Source organism: Phascolarctos cinereus, unplaced genomic scaffold (genome assembly GCF_003287225.1).
Source record: "Phascolarctos cinereus isolate Bilbo 61053 unplaced genomic scaffold, phaCin_HiC Scaffold_9;HRSCAF=440, whole genome shotgun sequence".
Taxonomy (NCBI): domain Eukaryota; kingdom Metazoa; phylum Chordata; class Mammalia; order Diprotodontia; family Phascolarctidae; genus Phascolarctos; species Phascolarctos cinereus.
The window spans coordinates 174,056,321-174,072,574 of NW_027556402.1; positions in this window are offsets into that span (position 1 = coordinate 174,056,321).

A 16,254-nucleotide genomic window follows, 5' to 3' on the forward strand; every position below is an offset into this window, starting at 1 on the left:
CATGATTTTCCTATTTACACATGCTCAAATTTTCAGTTGTGTCTGACTCTTTGTGACCCCATTTGGGGTTTCCTTGGCAAAGATACTGGAGCGGTTTGCCATTTCCTTCTCCAGCTCATTTTACAGATGAGAAAACTGAGGAAAACAGGGTTAAGTGCCTGGGGTCACACAGCTAGTAAGTGTCTAAGGTCATATTTGAACTCAGGGAGATGTTTTCCTGACTTCAGGCCCATAACTCTATCCACTGTTCCACCAAGCTGTTCCATAACTCATCTAAAACTGTATCTCCAACAGTTCTACCCACAATAAGGACTTAATGTTTATTGATAATATTACTGAATGAACGAGTGTTTCTATGACTCAGTCTCCCTCAATACAGAGCCAGACTTTCACAGTATACTACCAGAAACCTCTAAGCACATTGGCAATACTTTTTTGGTATGGTCTATCAGTCAGTTATAAATCTACCCAACTGTAGTTTTATCTAGGCCACATGTTTCCATCTTGCCTAAAAATGATCTTTAAGAAACAGAATCAAGAATTCTTATTCCTGGCAAGGACCTAAAAGATAACAATTCAAATCTCTCTCTTTACAGATGAGGAAGCTAGAGCTCAGAGATGTAAAGAGACTTGACCAAATCATACAGTCTGGCAGGACAGAACCTAGAATCAGAGTTTCCTTATTTCTGGTCTGAGGCTTTTTTCCATTATGAGAATCAGGCTTCTAGATTGAGGGATATAAGAATGTATCAAAAGCCAAACACATTGGCAGGACCAAACAGATTAGTGAATCTGCTTGTCTCTGTGGTGTCCTTCCTACTTATCAAGGGCTCAATTCAACCAACACTCCACACATGTAATGCCTAGTGGTTAGTGCTAGAGTTAAAAAGATGAAAAAAAAAGCCCTTAGTGGGCTTTTTTTTTAAATGTATATTACAACAGGAGAGGTATAATAAAGGCAATTTAAAGCAGAATGTAATCAATGTAAGAGAAATTGGAGCAAAATATTTAAAAAAATGATTCATCACTTTCAGCTGGGTCAGTCAAGAAAATCTTCTTGGTAGAGATAATGTGGCTTGGTGGTAGGAGCACTGGTTTTGAAAACAGATGACCTCAGCCCAAAATCCCACTTCTGGGCCTTCACTCTCTGTGTAACCTTGGGGAAAATCACATTACTCTGTATGCCTCAATTTTTCATCTATAGAAGGACAGGTTTGGAGTAGACAATCTCTAACATTGGTTCCATTGCTAAATTCTATGATCCTGGATGTCACCTGAGTTGGGTCTTAAAAGCAGAGATGGGTCGATGGGTCATCATAGGGGTAGTCCATTTTAGATATGGGGAATGAGGTGAGAATAGCCTAGAAGAGGATAAAGTGTGGCTGGGGAAGAGAGTTTGGCTGAATTATAGAGCATATAAAGGGAACTAATGTGAGATAAGGTAAGGTAGGCTGATGCTAGATTGTTGAAGGGTTTGGATGCCAGGATAAAGATGTGATGTGGTGTTTGATAGTGATGAGAATTCATTGCAAATCAGCAGGTTTTTAGGCATGATCATATGGTTAAAATCATTATACATCATCGGTCCAGGGTACAAGGCATTGATACAAGGTTAAGAACTGTATTTGGATCTGGTACAGACAAAAAGGCTAAGGGGAGGCATCTGGGCTGAGTCAATGAGACCTCAAAACTTATTTTAGGAACTGTGAGGAAGTTCAAATGACATGAAACTATGATGAAACTGTGAAACTCGGATGCTGTGAAACTACCCCTTCCTTCACAAAAGGGAGGCCAGTAGAATGAATGGCCTTAATGATGATTGGCAGTTTGCTTTATTATATAATCGCATATTTTATGATTATATTATCAGCTAAGCTTTTTCCAGCTTATTAGTCAAAACCACAATAGGCACTTACGTAGTGTGTTAAAGTATGTGAAGTATGGACCTAAATTATGTCATTCGAGCCTCACAAAACCCCTCTGAGCTTAGTACCATAGCAGAGAATCTTAACCTGGGTCCATAAACTTAAAACAAAAGTTTTGATGACTGTATTTCAATAAAGGTTGCCTTTGTAATTCAATGTATTTAATTGTATGCATTTAAAAACATTATTCTGAGAAAGGGTCCATAACCTTTATCAGATTGCCAAAAGTATCCACGTCATGAAAAAGCTTAAAAAGCCCTGTCTATAGGTGCTATTATCCCCATTCTATGGATGAAGAAACTGAAAATCAGAACTGGTTAAAAGACTTGTATCTGGTATTTACCTCCTAGGTGTCAGAGGTGAGATTTGAATTCTGGTCTTCTCAAGATGTGACAGAAGCAGCAGAGTTTCTTAATCATTTTTAAAAAAAAATTTTGCATCATGAACCCCTCTAGAAGACTAATGACTCCACAAATTACTGTTTTAAGGGCATAAAATAAAATACATAGGATTACAAAGTAAACCAAGGTTAGGGAAAATAAAGATGTAACTCCCCTCCCCTCCAATTCACGGATTCCCTGAAATTTGTCTGTAGATCTTTTGGGTGTCGGTAGACCCCCAGGTTAAGCTCCCTTGATGCAGTGAAATGATCTGGAGTCTAGAAAATCTGTTTTCAAATGCTGCCTCAGATCCTGGCCATGTCCCTTAATCTCTCTCAGTCTCACTTTCCTCATTAATAAAAAGGGGATAATAATATCAGCCTACCTCTGAGGGTTGTTGTGAAGACAAAATTAGATAACGTATGTAAAGCATTTCGTGAACATTAAGGGACACTATATGAAGGTTATCTGTTATTCTTGCCTCCAAGCCTCGTGCTCTATCCTCTAGACACCTCGTGTGAAGGAGGAAACTTGAAGGAAAGTTCGTTGAGAAACTATGAACTCTAGAGTTCCTAAGAGTTTGCAGTGAAATGGTCTGGGGATAAGGAGGCCAAACTAGCCAGACTGTTGATAGTCTTTAGTATGGCACTTCTTACATTCATTAAAAAGACAAGATCACTTGACTGAGAGAGTACACATACCGTCACTGGTGCTAATGCATTTTGGAGATTTGTTGAGCCCAATCAGAAGATGGGATCAAATCAGATGACATTGCTATTGCACACCAAAAAATTAAAATCCCAGATCTGAATGTAAAGCAGCCTTTTCAGCTCAAGGCTTTGAAATAAGCTGGATTTGCACTAACAAGGTTTTCTAAGACATTCTTTCCAGTCACATTTGGAAGCAGAGCTAATATGTCAGAAAATAACCCTCTCCATAATCCCAAAAAGAATCTATTTTGGTTTGGATCTTGTATGATTCAGGAGAGGAGAGTGTGTTGACCCTTCTCCTTTCTAAGGCTGAGCCAGGTGCTCATGCTCTTGCCGGTCTACCTCTCCTGACCTTGTTCCTTTACTATGCCCCCTGTCCTTAGCATCTTTGATCCCTTTCTTCCCACTGACTCCTCTTTGCCTACAAACATGTCCAATCCTCCTCATCTTGAAAAGCAAACCCTTTGCTTGTGTATATCCCCCCTCCCTTCCCCAGAGATCCAGTTGTTAAACATTTTACCAGTCTCTATTTGTCTCTCAGGTTGGTCCTTTTTGACCTTTTTCAAACTTCTGAAACTCTTATTCATTACTAGGTCCCTGAACACTAGATTCTGTTCTCATCACTTTATGGAGACTGCAACAGCAAATCCAAAGGACTTTTCTTATTTCTCATGTTTATTCTTTTTAACTAGCAGCTGGATGGTACAGGAGACAGTGTTGGACTTGGAGTCAGAAAGATGCAAGTTAAAATCCACCCTGAAACCCTTCCTAGCTGTGTGATGCTTGGCAAGCCACTTGACTACTTTATGCCTCAGTTTCTTCAACTGCAAAATGGGGATAGTAATAGATTCTACCTCACAGGGTTGTGAGAATCAAATGTGTTGCACAACATATTGCAAACCTTAAAATGCTATACAAATGCTATCATCATCATCATCATCATCATCTAACATATAATGCAGCCCATGACTTAATAGGATAATCTCTGTTTCTTGAAATTCTCTTTCCATGCGCCCATGTGACATTATGTTCCTCTCATTGTCCTTTTGACTTCACTGACCACTCATCCTCTGTCTGTTGTTTCTTTTCTGTCCTTTCTTTTTCTAACTATAGGTGTTCCCCAGGGCTTAATCCTTGGCCTAGGCCATTCTTATTCTACCCCGGGCATCTTCTAAAATGCATTGAATTTAACCTCCATGAAAATGAACCTAAAATGTGTAGGTCCAGGGGTGTGCTGGAGCCAGCTCAAACCAGCTCGTGCCAACTGTTAAATCTTCACTGTGAGCATTTACTCTTTAGGAATTAGCAAATGCTGTGAACTAAGGCTTATTTTTGTTCATTGTCTAGACTCAAGAATGTGCTGGAGAAAATGTTAATAATAGAGATTAAACTGAAAAGAGTGTTGTATGTCCCCCCTCCCTTCCCCCAGAGAGCCAGTTGTTAAACATTTACCAGTACATCCCTACCGAGGTCCCATCTGACCTCTCTTCTGAGTTACAATTGTGTGTCTACAACTATCCACCAAATACTTCCACTTAAATGTCCCATCAAACTGACATGTTTCAAAATAAATTCATCATCCCTGTGCTGAAACTATTTCCACTTTTCAAGCTTCCATCTCTTTATCAGCAGTACCATCATTCTCTCTGTCACCTGCGCTCAAAATTTCAGTCATCTCTGAGTCTTCGCCACCAATCCAAAATCTATCTGTCATTTTCAGTCTGGCTCAACCTCTACTTCCTCGATGAAGCAGCACCTGGCTCTCTAGGGGGTAGCGATTTTCCCCTCTTTTAGATATATTCATGAAAAGGGGAAATATACAATAAGGGATAAGACCACTGCTTAGGGTAGAAGGGATGATGTGAAAGCAGAACTCTTGTGCTGTTATTTTATTTTTATTTTCTCTGCCAAGGAGAGAGAGCAGCTAGGTGGTACAGTGGATAGAGAATTGGGTCTGGAGTCAGGAACACCTGAGTTCAAATCCAGACTCGACACTTACTAGCTGTGTGTGCCTGGGCAAGTCACCTAACCTCTGTTGGACCCAGTTTACCCAACTGTAAAATATGGAATTATAAAGGTACCTACATCACAGGGGTACTATAAGGACCAGATGAAAGAACGTCTGTAAAGTGCTAAGCACAGTGACTGACACACAGGAGGCATTCCATAAATGCTTCTTCCCTCTTTTCCTTCTCTTCAGTTCTGTGTTCCATATTTAGGAAGGATATTGATAAGTGGGACAGTATCCAGAAAAGGGTGACTGGATTGATAAAGGATCTCTGAATTTTGTCATATGATGTTTAACTGGGAAAAGAAAGGACCTAAGGACACAGGGTCCTTGTTTTCAAGTGTGTGAAGGGTCATCAAGAAGAAATAGAATATGGTGTGCTTAAAACCTGAGGGAAGAGTTCCAAGGAGTGGGTGGAAGGTACAAACGGGGCAGATGAATTTAATAGAGAAAATTTACCTAACAATTGGAGCTATTGCAAAGTAGAATTGGCCATCAGAAAGCAATGGATTACTCCTGACTAGAGAGGTCTTCAGGGAAAGGGGATTGCAACCTGTCAGGTATGTTTTATAGAGACTTTTTGTGCAGGCCTTTCTTGGACCTCAGAGATCCTTTCAAACTGAGTTTTTATGATTCTCTGAGTTCTTGGTATGTCTATCGAATTTTTTTTCCCTGTACCACTCATTTGGAACTTAATCATATATTGCTTTGTATTTTTATTTGACTTGAGATTGATTTTGCCATCCATATGGAAAAAAATATAAAGTGAATGAAGAACATATACGGCCAAGATTAAAACTTTTCAGTGGAGGAGGCAGGATGGAGAGGGTGTGGGGAGAGCACTGAATTTGGAGCCTAGGGGCCTGATGTCAAATTCCACCAAATTCCTCTATGGTGATGGGCAAGCCACTTGATCTGTATGAGCCTCAGTTTCCTCATTTATTAAATGAGGGGTTGGACTTAATGATCTCAGTGGTTCCTTCCATTTTTAGATTGTGTCAAATTAGAGTTAGCATGTTGTGTCTATCATCAGACATGAAGAACGATAGCATCAGGAGCATTGATAACTGTATTTGGAGTCAGGAAATCCTGGGTTTGAATCCTGCCTTAAAATTTACTAACTGTGTGACCTTGGGCAAGGAAATTAACATCTTTAAATTTTAGTTATTGTTGTTGTTTTTTTTTAATTTGTAAACAGGTAGTAACTATACTAAAAGTAATTGTTTCACTATGTTGATTAATGAGATAATCTATTTAAAGCACTTTCCAACCCTTAAAACAATAAATAAATGTCAGTTGGTAATTTTAGACTATTAGTAGTATGATCCTATTGAATTAGTCTGCCTGTCTGTCTGTCTCTATCTATCTATCTACCTATCTATCTATCTATCTACCCACCATCCATCCATATATAGTATTTATTGATACATCTTGGACGTACTTAACAGGTTAAAAAAGAAAAGCTACCTGGGCTCAGAACTGAGTAAGAGGAGAGGATTAGGCTGGGTTGCATTTGAAAAATTGTACAATGATATCAATTTTCTTAGCTTCTCACTGCAATAAAAAGTCCATCTATTAAAGACTAATATTTTCCCAGGGATGCCATATTGCTACAAGTTGTGATAGAAACTATGTTCTCCAATCCTCTTTTTGTACAGATGAAGAAACTGAGTCCCAGATCATTTAAATGATTTGCTGGTGGTCAGACAGGTAGTGAATGATAAAGATGGGATTTAATCTCTGAAGCTTCTAGTGGTCCAGCAGAAAAAGGAAAAATGCATGGTAGGTGTAAGTAGGCTGTGGCACATTAGCAATAATGATATGTAAAAGAAGATAAGTAAAAGGCATCACCAGGGACAATGGGGAATAACAGAGAGATGGCTCCCATGTAATGATGGTATCCATGAAATACCAAAAGAACCAGAGGAAGGCACTGCCTCATATTTGGTAAGGCCACATTGGAGTGTTTACAGAAAGACATAACTATGAATTTAACAGAATGAGAAGATGTGGCTGGGTTGGAACTAAAATTTGGGTTGGTGCTCTAAAGCACCTCCTCTGATGAGATAAAAAACCCACTGGAGTGCTAAAACATACATGTTGTCAGGCACCTGGTGGTACGGTGGAAAGAGTGCCGGACCTGGAGTCCAGAAGACCTAGGTTCAAAGCTAGCCTCAGATTATTACTAGCTCTGTGACACTGGGAAAATCACGTTAGCTTTGCCTGCCTCTGTTTCCTCAACTGGAAAATGGAGACGATAATAGCTGCTACCTCTAGAGGATGTTGTGAAGATAAAGTGATTAGGTATCATAAAGCTTTCTGCAAACCTTAAAGCACTATATAAATGTTAGCTAATATTATCATAAATCGGTAAAGGGACATCAAATATATTCAAGATAAAGACAGAAGTATTTCTCTCCTACCTGGACATACCAGGCATTCTTTAAACCAGAAAAGGGTTATGACTTTTGTCTGCTGGGAGTAAAGGCAGCTGCTGTGTAGCTATAATAATGCAACTGTAGGCTCTGCGGTCTCTGAATTTGTTCCTTCATAAGAGTTTTGTTACTTGAACTTATCGTATGTCATAAATCAGAGGATGCTAGAGATGGAAAGAACCCTAGAGATCATTTTGTCCAACCCTCTCATTTTATAGATTCTGAATGGGTATATAACAAAGGTCTTCTGCTGACAGCAATATTAAGCTGCCAGCAGCTGGGAGATTATTACTCCGTGGTCTGACACAAATGGAGATTCTGGGGGTGCGTGGAAGCCAGTTTTTTTTTTCTCTCTGTGTGTGCATGGTCATCCAGAGGGGCTCACAGTCCCAAAGGGGGAAATAAAGTTGTTGGTTTTCAGCTTCTGTCTCTTAAAATAAAATGAGTTAGTCTAGGGGGACTTGGGGCAGAAAATTCTGAAAAGTTTGAGTGGATTGTCGATAGTAGAGTCCAAACAAATGCTTTCCCCAAGATGCAGGTCAATGAAAAAAGAAGAGTTACAGAGTGTCAGAGCTAGATGAAATCTTTGAGACCAAAACTCTTCATTGTATAAATGAGAAAATGGAAGATAAGTGAAGTGACTTCCCCAAAATCATACAGCTAGCTATTGGCAAAATTGGAATTAGAAGTTAGGTTTTATCATTTCTAATCTGATGATATTCATACTACTCCATGATGACAACAACAGTCACAATGTAATGCAATTATATGGTACTTTTAGGGTTGCAAAGTGCTTTATAAATGATCTCATTTTATCCCCATAATCATACTGGGGTAGGGGAAAGGCCTTATTATTATCACTATTTTATAGATGGCGAAACCTAGGCAGACAAAGGTTAAGTGACTTATCCAGGGTCACTATTAAGTGTCTAAGGTAGAATCAGAACTCATCTTCCTAACTCCAGAGCTAAATTTCTATCCACAACCATGATGACTCCTTTTAACTGGGAATGATATTCAACTGCTTTGTGGGCCCTGGTATTTATTCTTATGGATGAGCTATATGGTGAACTGGGAGCAGCACATAAGTCTTCAGCTGGAAGAAAGAGCATCCTGCTGTTCTCCCAGATTAGAATGGGTGACACTGCTGAAAATGCACACACCGATTTTCATTTAGAAGGACTTTAGAAGAGTACTCACTAGAGTTTATCCTGCAAGTGCACACTCCCACAGCTAGAACCTGGCATCTGACGTATGGTAGGTGTAAGTAGGCCGCTGAATATTAACCACTTAGCTTTCCATCTTGAGTCTAATGTGCCACAATAACATGGGCCTGGTTGGCTCTTTAAATTATAACTTTTTTAGCTATTGGTAAGGCAAGATGTGTAGATCATTGAGCATACTATAAGCATTCTGACACCAAGGAGGAATGACTTGTGTGTGTGCGCGCGCGTGTTTTTTTTTTTTAATAGCACCAATGCCATGTCTTCATTTCAAGGTCATGATTAACTAAGGATTAATTTAGACTCAGAAATGTCTTTTGGAATATTTGACTAATATTAATAATCATGGTATGTAATACATCAGAATGTTTATCTGGCCTTACTACATAAACAAATAGACATCAGGGAAATGTGGCAGCCATGCACATTATTAGGAAAGTAAATTCCCTTCTGTGGCAGCAGGGTAATAGTCTACGGCACAGAGAAAGAAAAGAGACTCTAACTTGGGGTTGAACTCTGCAAGAGATTCAGTTCGACTGGATTGAACAAGTGTTAGCACCTATTAAATGCTGGGTACTGGGATAAGTTCTAGGGATTACAGTCCTTTGTGGGGTGTGGGGGCAACTATTTATTAAGCACCTATGATGTGCCAGGCACTGTGCCAAGTCCTTTACAATTATTATCCCATTAGATCCTTACAACCACCCTGTGAGGTAGGTGCTATGATGACCCCCATTTTACAGTTAAAAAAACTGAGGCACATAGAGGTTTAAATGAATTACCCAGTTGAGGTGGGGAATATTTCTTAAATCAGCTTCTATACTGCAATGCTCTAACTCTGGGCAACTAAAGGATAAATTAGGTAAAAATGAATTACCCAAGGTCACAGAGCTAGGTTGTGTCTTAGGCTGCCTTCTTGACTACATCCACTTGGCCACTGCTCTGCCTCCAGCCTCAAGTCACTAATTCTATGAACGGTAGTGTGGGGGTGGTGGTGGGGTTACAGCATGTAAACAGATAAATCAATACAAAATATGTACAAGGAAATTTTGGGAGTGGGAAGAACTAACAAGTAGGGGGAGGGATCGGGAAGGGGCATTTTGCAGAAGACAACCTTTGCGCTGAGCCTGGAGTAGAGCTAGTAATTCCAATGGTCAAATTTAGGGAGGCAGGTATGGAACACAGCCTGACCAATAAAGGGTTGGTGCTTTTGCATTTTTGAAAGTGACAGCTGAAAATCAGGATAAGGTTTAGAGATTGTCCTTCTGCATGACTGAGTCTTCTCTGTGTTATGGATCCCTCAAACAGTCTAGTAAAACCTATCTTTTTTGTCCATAGTTATTGGTATGTTGCCTCCTCCATTAGACCATTAGACTCCCTGCTCCTTGAATGCAAGAATTGCCTTTGGCTTTTTTTTTTTTTTGTATCCTTAGCACTTAAGCGATGACGATGAATAAATGCTAGTCAGCTGATTGACTGGTTCTCTGGAGCTGATCACTGCACTTCTTAGCGTTTGTAAGTCGTCCACTGTTTGTCTTCACTGTATTGCTATTATTTCACAAATTGTTCTCCTAGCCCTGCTCTCTTGACTCTGCATCAGTTATTAAAAATCTTCCCTGATTTCTCTGAAACCATCCCTTTCATCATTTCTTATACCTTCTGTTTACCTTAATTTATTCAGCCATTCTCCAACTGTTGGATACTCCCTTAGTTTCTAGTTCTTTGCTATTACAGAAGCTACAACCTTAGATCTTCAGCAGTGTGGCTCCCTGTGGCGATGCAAGAAGCTCCCAAGGTCTTCAGCTGCTGCTGCTGATGAGAATGATAGTAATACCAATAATAATAATGACACATAGAAAGCTTTAAGTTCTCTAAAACACTTCACATACATTGTTTGATTTGATTGAGCAAGGAGAAAGCAGAGACTAGAGAACCATGGAGGCACCTGGAATATGGTGAATGAATTCAAAGTCTCCAGATCAAAGAGGAAAGGTATGGGGCAGGTAGGACAGTTGAGAAAGGATGGTTAGGGGTGAGGAAACAAGGCTTTGTGGAAGGAATACTGAAATACAAAGAGACTTTCGTACATTGGTCCTACCTGGGGTTGTATAACCATATAAAAGCCAATAAGCTTCTTTCATTGCAAGCAGGATGCTGCTGTATAAAAAACTAGGGAAACAGCATGTATCTCATAAAAGGCTTACAGTTTAAGTTTACACATGCATCCATCATGGGGTAGTGCAAACCAAGAGGCAGACCAGGACATTTAATGGAAAACTAGAGGATGCCTTCTTGCCTTACTGTCGGAGACTCTTCAGTGGATTATATTACATTTCTACTGAACCATTGACACCAGCATGGGCCACAGAGAGCCAGTTACTCTCTAGAACAATCAAACAAAAGAATGTGTTTTGTGGCTTAACAAATGAATGAGGCCCCTCAGCCAGGCCTTTCCTGTTGAAGAGGAAAGAGCAAGTGAGGATAGGTTACTGGGATAGCCAGAGGGATTGTAAATATCTTCCTCCTCTACCCTCCCTAAGCCTGGAATTGTCTCCTTCCTCATCTCCATCTATTAGAATGCCTAGTTTCCTTCCAAACTCAGGTGTCACCTTCTCTACTCAGGGATATGCTAGAGCCAGCTCAAATCAGAGTCATCTGTTCAATTTTCAGTACGAGAATTTATATCTTAGAAATAAGCAAATGCTACAAATTAGGGCTTGATTTATTGTTTTGTTTATTGTCCAAACTTAAGAAAATGATGGATAAAATGTTAATGCTGATTAAACTTTTAAAAATATCCGATGTTACTTTATCGGCGCACCCTTTTTACATGCATCTGTCCTTTCCTGTTTCGAGAGCAATTAGTGCCTCCTCTCCTTTGTATTTATTTTATATATTCCTCTCTCTCTCTCTCTCTCTCTCTTCTCTCTCTCTCTCTCTCTTCTCTCTCTCTCTCTCTCTCTCTCTCGTCTCCCTTTATAGAATATAAGCTCCTTGAGGGTAATTCTGCCTTTGTATCCCCAGTACCTGGCACACTGTGTGCTGTTTAGTAAATTCTTACTAAATGCTTATTGATTGATTGGTTGAAAGATAGAGGTGGCCCAAGTTGTCAGGGGGAATACATTTTGAAAGCAAAGCTATCACTGAGGAAAGACAAAATTATTCCCTATCTCCCTTGCTTTGCAAGGCCCCGGGGTATCCATGGGGTTAGGGGGATCCGGGACAAGCAGCAGGAAAGGGAAAATGCAGTAAATTAGAAAGCAATCCTCCACTCCCCGTAGAACATGTCCAAGCTGCTTCTCACCCAGATGACCTCTGATTGCACCCTGGGTTCTATTCACCAAGACTACCTCTCACCATGATTTTAACTAGGACCTTTGTGAAAATGCTGGGGAGGAGTTTTGGAATGTTGTGATGTGAAAGATGTCTTTGTTGAAGGCTGAATTCTGTGCGGCTCCATATCAAAAATTGGTGCCTTTTGGCTGGGGTGGGGAATATTTCTTAAATCAGCTTCTATACTGCAATGCTCTAACTGTGGGCAACTAAAGGATAAATCAGATCATTTGCTCAACTGATGCTTCCCTTTTCAGAGCAAATGCTTCTCGCCTGTGTCCCAGGGATAGTCTAATTTCAGAGATTAAGATTGTTGTTAGGTGATTGTAGGGGAAATCTGAAACCTGCTGAAAAGCCAGACCGCTGCGTGAGCCCTGAGAGTAATGTCTTCCCTGTGGCATGAGAGAATTTCTCTCACCAGGGAATGGAATGAATTCTGTCGCATTATGTCCAGAGACAATCTTAATGTCTCTGGCTTTAAATCACTCTCTGTGGATGCAAACGGTCACCGAGGAAGGGCACATTGATTTTGGTAACAGGAAAGAGCTGGGCTATCTTATTAGGATTATCAGATCACAGATCTCGAGGTGGGAGGAACCTTGAAGGTCTCTGTAGAATGTTTTGAGTGCTATTGTTTTGTTTGCATTTAGTAATTTTCTTATTTGTTGGTTGGATTTTGTTCTGAGGTAGTGCAAGATGAATATAAAACACAAAGCCTTCAAATCCTCCTTCAGACAATTAGTAGCTGTGTGACCTTGGGCAAGTCACTTAACGCCCATTTGCCTCAGTTTCCTCAAATGTAAAATGAGAATAATAATAAGCTCTTACTTTGCAAGGTGGTTATAAGGATCAAATGAGATGATATTTATAAAGCACTTAGCACAGTGCCCGGCACATAGAAGATAATATATAAATGCTAGCTATTATTGTTATTATTATTAATGTTAATAATGATAAGAATGCCTTCTCCCAATATGTTTCCTGAAATATTTGCTTTTATTATTCCACTTCCCTGCTTGTAATGCTACAATGGCTCTTCATTACCTGTGACAGTAAGTCTAAATGACTATTTGTGAAATTCAAAGGCCTCTGTCTGCCCACCTATTTAACCATAGGTCCTATCTCCCTTCAATATGAATGTGAACCTCTTGCTTTATCTACAACTTAGGGGATAATAATTCTTTCAATGAGAGGCAATATGAGAAATTGGGATAGAGAGTTGGCCTGAGTCAGGAAGACTTGGGTTCAAATCTCAACTCTGATACAACCTAGCTATGTGGCCTTGGGAAAATCACTTTACCCCTTAGTGCTCCAAGCAGCTCTATAAGTTGCAAAGTAGGTGTCCATCTGTACCTGTATTGGAAGCATTCCCATCGGGAGTTCTCTCTCCCAATTAAATTGCAGGTCCAATTCTTCCTCCTCCCCAATTATTTGCATTATTTGCCTCTCAGTTTTTTGTCAGAGTGGTAGCGACCAATTTTTTGTACCAGGGACAAGTGGAACTGGAGAGGGAGCAGGGAGGTAGGCTCACCTGGGGTATGGCCACTGGTCACTTTGGATAACACAGGTTTATAAGCTATTGAAGGAGTAGGAAATGCATTAAGATATGGCCATGGCCGTGGCCACCATAGCTTAGGGGTGTTTGTGTGAGAAGGGGCTTGGCTGCGGAAAATGAAGCATATTCTGGAACTGTATTGGTGCCTTTTAAATTTCTCCATTTTATTCAAAATCCAATCACTCAACCTGAGATAAAGCTGGATCCTGTGAAGATCAAATAAGATAGCACAAGTAACGTTCTTTGTAACTAATAATGCTGTAGAAATGCAATTCTGTCAGTCCAGTTTTCTCATTGCCTACACATACCATGCTTATGGGTTCATTCACTCCTCCAATCCTTTGCCTGTGCTCTTTCTCCCCTTGCTTAAAGCATATTTCTTTATTCTGTTTCACTCATCCATAGTCTATCCATTGCTTTAAACTAGTGCCGCTTCTTACATGATTCTCTTCTTGACAACTCTTGGTCACGTATTCTTCCCTTTTTTTGAAATCCTCCAGCATCTTATCACACAACTGTTGCACCAGGGGACAGTGAAGTGTGGTAAGTTGAGTCATTGAACCACCAGAGGCAAATGGCCTTCTTTTCTTCTTCAATCATTTGTCTCACACAATTTATATTATTGTGGGTTTCCATGGTTTTGTTTGCATTATTATCACATCCTCACCAAGTTTGCAACTTTTTCAGTGGCTAGAAATGTGTCATATACACTATATAGTAGGTATTCAGGAAATACTTGCAAGATGGAATGATTAAGAGAGAGTTATATCAGTATATAGCTGAAATTCTTAACCTGAGGGGAGGGGGACATTATTTCAGAGGATCTGTGAATATGGATGAGAAAAAGGTACAGTTATCTTTTCCACATTGAGACTTTCCCCATTGCAGCTTTGACATATCATGGGTTGGCATGTTTTGGGGGGAGTTTTGTAGAAGCCACCAATGACACGTGAAGGCCAGAAGATGACAGAGAGCCTATGACCAAATAGTTAACCTAAACTTTACAATAAGGTGCTGTAAACAACTCATAAAAGAAAAAGGGGAAAAAAATCAGACTTTTTCCCCCCCTGGTACAAAGGAAGGGCCAAAATATTTTCTGGGGATTTTCCAGATCATGGGGGCACCATATCCCTAATCCCACAATGTGGAAGGGATAATTGTTTAGCTTTATTTTCACCAAACTCTGTCTGGGATTTAGCATTTCTTCAATTATGAACTTAAAAATACATTCTGAGAAAGAGTCCATTGGTTTCACCAGACGCCAAAAGGGTCCATGATACAAAAAAAGATGAGGACCCCTGGTCTATAGTATGTCATGATTAAGAGCCCTGCTACCATGTGGGTGCTGAAGAGAAAGAAAGTCCAGCCCCTGTCTCACAGGGCTCTTGTGAGGATAGCAGTTTGGGGATGTCAAAGTGCTTTACCAATGTGGATAGTTACCACTGGTATTTTGTCTTTGTTGTCATCATTGTCATCATTCTCCTCACCATCATTCTTGAGTGAGTGCTCACAGGGATACAGCAGAGCAGGTGACGAATGATGAGAAATGAAAATGATGACGATGACTGATGCTGTCCTCTTCTCATGCCATATGCACCTCAGACTGAATGATGGAATCCTCTCCTCACCGAGTAAATAGGCCTAACAACTCCTGATGATTATCATTTGGAGGCTGGGTTTTTTAAACTTTTCCACTTCTGCTCTTACTTGTTATGCTGGCAAATAGAATCAAAGAATCTCAGAGTTGGAAGGGACCTCAGAGCCATCTTGGCAAATGCATCTCTGAGCAGAAAGCCTCTCTATGCCATCCCCTGCCAATGATGATCTGGGTTCCATCTGAAGAGTTCTAGGGACATAGATTATTACTGCCTGTGGCTGTCCATTTCATTTTGAGATAGTTCTAATTACTAGGAAGTGTATATCTCATAGGGATATATTATCACAGGATTTAAAGCTAGAAAGCATCTTAGAGACCATCTCCTGTTCAATTTTGTAGAGACTATCTAGAATCTCCATGCCTCCCTTTTATGGAATCCCTAGCTTCAGTATAATTCAGATACTATCTCTTACCTGCAGTCTTTCCTGACTCCCCTCCCCCCCAATCCTTTTTGACATTTCTTTCCCATTAAAATTACTTTGTATATGCTTACATACTTGTATACAAGTTTTATCCTCCCAGCAGACTATAATTCCTTGAGGATAGGTATTATCTCACTTTCGTCTTTTTATCCCTAATGTTTAACTAACAAAACACTTTGCACATAATATGCATTTAAAGAAATGGTCAGTAAATGAATATATAATTCAGTGCAAAGGAGCCTTAGGCCTAGGGCTTGAATGTTGTCGTTGTTGAGTTGTTTCAGTTGTGTCTGACTCTTTGTGACCCTGTTTGGGGTTTTCTTGGCAAAGATACCGAGTATCTTTTGGCCTCAGACACTTACTAGCTGTGTGACTCTGGATAAGTCACTTAATCCTATTTGTCTCTATTTTCTTATCTGTAAAATGAGCTAGAGAAGGAAATGGCAAACCACTTCAGTATCTTTGCCCTGAAAACCCCAAAGGGGGTCACAAAGAGTTGGACGTGACTGAAATGGCTGAACAACAACTTCCTGACTCCAGACCTAGTGCTGTGTATGTCGTGTCGCTTAGCTGCCCTAGAGCCTCATTAGCTGGGTTTAAATCCAA